At 43.5% G+C, this 4242-nt stretch overlaps 1 long non-coding RNA gene across 1 annotated transcript; it reads right to left on the minus strand.

Annotated features, from left to right (window-relative positions):
* Positions 1–1588: 1588 nt before the first annotated feature.
* Positions 1589–3977, minus strand: LOC138654434 (uncharacterized). The gene is made up of 3 exons (XR_011316291.1): positions 3844–3977; positions 1763–1871; positions 1589–1676 (listed from the first exon to the last, which is right to left on the minus strand). It is a non-coding gene; the product is annotated as an uncharacterized lncRNA (long non-coding RNA).
* Positions 3978–4242: the final 265 nt, after the last annotated feature.

Consider the following 4242-nt stretch of genomic DNA (forward strand, 5'->3'; position numbering starts at 1 on the left):
AGGCCAATTGAGCACAGTAATACCATGGTCCGTAAACCATTTACCAGTGGTTTTGGCACTGTGAGCAGGTGCCAGGTCGTGCTGAAAAATGAAATCTTCATCTCCATAAAGCATTTCAGCCGATGGAAGCATGAAGTGCTCCAAAATCTCCTGATAGCTAGCTGCATTGACCCTGCCCTTGATGAAACACAGTGGACCAACACCAGCAGCTGACATGGCACCCCACACCATCACTGACTGTGGGTACTTGACACTGGACTTCAGGCATTTTGGCATTTCCTTCTCCCCAGTCTTCCTCCAGACTCTGGCACCTTGATTTCCGAATGACATGCAAAATATGCTTTCATCAGAAAAAAGTACTTGGGACCACTTAGCAACAGTCCAGTGCTGCTTCTCTGTAGCCCAGGTCAGGCGCCTCTGCCGCTGTTTATGGTTCAAAAGTGGCTTTACCTGGGGAATGCGGCACCTGTAGCCCATTTCCTGCACACGCCTGTGCACGGTGGCTCTGGATGTTTCCACACCAGACTCAGTCCACTGCTTCCTCAGGTTCCCCAAGGTCTGGAATCGGTCCTTCTCCACAATCTTCCTCAGGGTCCGGTCTCCTCTTCTCGTTGTACAGCGTTTTCTGCCACATTGTTTCCTTCCAACAGACTTACCATTGAGGTGCCTTGATACAGCACTCTGGGAACAGCCTATTTGTTGAGAAATTTCTTTCTGGGTCTTACCCTCTTGCTTGAGGGTGTCAATGATGGCCTTCTTGACATCTGTCAGGTCGCTAGTCTTACCCATGATGGGGGTTTTGAGTAATGAACCAGGCAGGGAGTTTATAAAAGCCTCAGGTATCTTTTGCATGTGTTTAGAGTTAATTAGTTGATTCAGAAGATTAGGGTAATAGGTCGTTTAGAGAACCTTTTCTTGATATGCTAATTTATTGAGACAGGTTTTTTGGGTTATCAGGAGTTGTATGCCAAAATCATCAGTATTAAAACAATAAAAGACCTGACAAATTTCAGTTGGTGGATAATGAATCTATAATATATGAAAGTTTAATTGTAATCATTACATTATGGTAAATAATGAAATTTAATACAATATGCTAATTTTTTGAGAAGGACCTGTATATATTCTATTTTAGCACTTGTTTATTTTTGTGTATCGGAAAGGAACTGCGGATTATTTATTTTTTTTCCATTTATTTCATTCGCGCCAAGTAAACATTTTTCAAATTTTTTTTTTCAATGCCAAGGAATCGGGATGGAAACATAGAAAGACAGTGAATAGTATTCTGTTCTCCGTCTTGGTGTGAAGTGATTGGTACACGCAGCGATCCGAGACACGGAACCAGGGGGATTCTGGAACAACTCATAAAGATATTAAAGTCAGAAGATTAAGATCCAAGTCTGTGGTTTCCTGAAATCGGCTCCAAGTGTTGAACGGTGAGGAAATGAAGAAATAATGATTGAATCGCTGAGTTTATTAAAACTTTATTACTTGGAAAAACTTTCATCCTTTTTTTAGTCATGGGTCAAAACATTTTTTTTCTAATGATATTATGGGTAAGGAATTAAGAGGCAACAAGAGACTTAATGTTCTAGGTTTAAAACATGGCGGGACGGGGAGGATGGGACTTCATATCGTGGTTCTTCTGCTGCCCCCCTAAAAACTCTTCATATACCCTATTGGGTAAAATAAATGAAGAAATAGGTTTATTATAAAATAAAATACCTAAAAGTAAAAAAGAAGAAAAATGTATAACATGTACCCTATTGGCATGCCCAAATTCTTTTTTGCATCCTTTGGCTTCCATAGTCCTTGATTCTTTGCATATTCAAGCTTGATGTGGTCCGTGGTCATAAATCAGCTGAGAGGCGCTAAACAAAAAATAGACAAATAAAGGAATTGCGAACTGTCCCATTAGAATGAGCTCACTGACAGATCCTCACTTAACTCATTCTGCAGCCAGCAAATGACAAGCACAATAATAGAAATAGATGCAATTAAGAAGAAAATTGTCCACAAAGGTAGACGACCCCTGTGTCGTTCTCAGCCAGTCTATACCTGTAAAATAAAATGTATCAGGAATGTTCCATCACGTTAAATTAATCCAATTTTGAGTCCCATATTTTATTTTTTCATGCTGAAGGAAATGATTCTTCATCACTTTAATGAGACTGAAAAACAGTCGCGGTTTTCATATGGATCACTTACTCCCTCTTACCTCTCTGGCGGCATAGGCTACAAGAAGATTCCCCCAAAGACGCAAATAAATGATAATAATGTGTGTTTACATCTTCCAGGTGGGTTTTTCTTGGCTCAGTGTAATTTCGTGTAAATAAGAGTCTTCTGCATAATTTCTGCTAGAACAAGTTTATTGTAGCTGACACCGGCCGGCCTCCCTCCTGACTCTGAGCTGAAATAAAACTCCAGGATTTGGTTAAATCACCCAATCACTTCTGTCAATGTTACTTCCTTTGTTTGGCACCGTGAGTATTTCCAGGCCCACCAGGGAATGACATTTCTTTGAACGATACCTGCAGTAATCACACAGTTGCCAAGTTGGAAGAAAGTTCATCAAGATCATTTATGGTCACAGCCATCCTCGTAGATGGCAACGACTCAGCTTCTCTTTGACAATAACTATCCTGACACTTCTTTTTTTATCAAGAGATGACAAAAGGTACTGTTCAAAGGTACTGTTCAAAAGTACTGTTCAAGAGTACTGTTCAAGAGTACTGTTCAAAGGTACTGTTCAAAGGTACTGTTCAAAGGTACTGTTCAAAAGTACTGTTCAAAGGTACTGCTCAAAGGTACTGTTCAAAGGTACTGTTCAAGGGTACTGTTCAAAGTTTTCGAGAGAGGACTTTTCTTCTGGATCTGGAGAGATCGTACATATCGCACTTGTACGGCCAGTGAATAAAATACAGAAACAAGGACATTCTTTGCTGGATGGGGTCGACCACAACTCTGTCATTTTCCTATAATTTCTCGTCACCAGGGATTGTCCCCTTTCAGTTAATCTTTGTCCCTGGGCGTCTAGCTTGGTATAAAAAACAAAACACGGTGTACTCATCGTCCCCTTGTCCACCAGGGGAGTTTTCCGCCATTGCTTTTTGGCTGCAGTCCTCAGTGTGGTGGCTAATCAGTAAGCTCAACAACTCTGCCTGGGTAGGCAGAACATCCCACTCTGCGGTGGCAAATCAGTGAGTTCAGTGGCTCCGAGTGGGGCGTTTTGCACCTACCATGGCAGAGTCGTTGAGCTTACCGATTAGCCACCCCACTGATGACTTAACGTAGTCACTGCAGCCAAGTCCACACATCAGGAACAGCGGGGGAGAAACACCAGTGGACCCAGGGATGGTGAATACAGCATTGTTTATACCAAACTAAGCCCCAGGATGAAGAATAACTGAAAGAGGACAATCCCTTTAAGGTCTGAAATCATGATAAAGTCCGAAACGGTGTGCCACCATCAGACTCCAGGTAGGCAAGTCCGCCTCAATCTTCATTAACCCTCCATATAATTGTAGGAAGACGGACCAGAATAGTGGTCTCTCTCGTGTGTCTGGGCCGGAACTGTCACCATTGTTGCCGGGGGAAGCACATTCTGACAGGAATAGACTTTTGCACCTGACTGCTGAAGGCGTGTGTGATATAAAGGGGACTGCACATACGTAAACAGGGCTTTTGGCAGGGACCCAGCGTGTGCTACAGGAGGTTAACTCCCTCTCCGCAGACTGACGCCAACTGACAGGCCCGCTTTGCAGCGTTTCATCTCCCACGCATACAGACTGTGCATTTCCAGAGACTAACCCCCCCATAATCCCCGACTCTTACAGCACTAACCGGTCGGTGCATCTTACACCTGCGGACTCTTGTCACATCCGGCAACACATGCGGTTCGCAGCGTTGAGACTGCGGCCTCCACTCCGGGACATTGTACTTCTTTGGCTGTGCAGCAGACCTTTCCCCGTTCTGTCCTCATTCCAGGATCACAAGACTGCGTGTAAAAAGATCAGGATTCTCTGCCGCCATCTAGACAGTGCTTCACCCTTCTGCAGGACAGGCTCAGAGACGTCACGCGCCACCTACGGCGCCATCGTGGGATTTTACAGCCACCATCATCTAGGAACCAGAGACTGGTAAGTTAACCTGTTATTTTCACCCATTGAAATTACTTTATTGATATATATACAGTACAGACCAGTGAAGACCATTCCCGGTGACTACCTCTTGAAGCTCATC

The sequence above is a fragment of the Ranitomeya imitator genome, unplaced genomic scaffold (genome assembly GCF_032444005.1).
Source record: "Ranitomeya imitator isolate aRanImi1 unplaced genomic scaffold, aRanImi1.pri SCAFFOLD_177, whole genome shotgun sequence".
Lineage (NCBI taxonomy): Eukaryota > Metazoa > Chordata > Amphibia > Anura > Dendrobatidae > Ranitomeya > Ranitomeya imitator.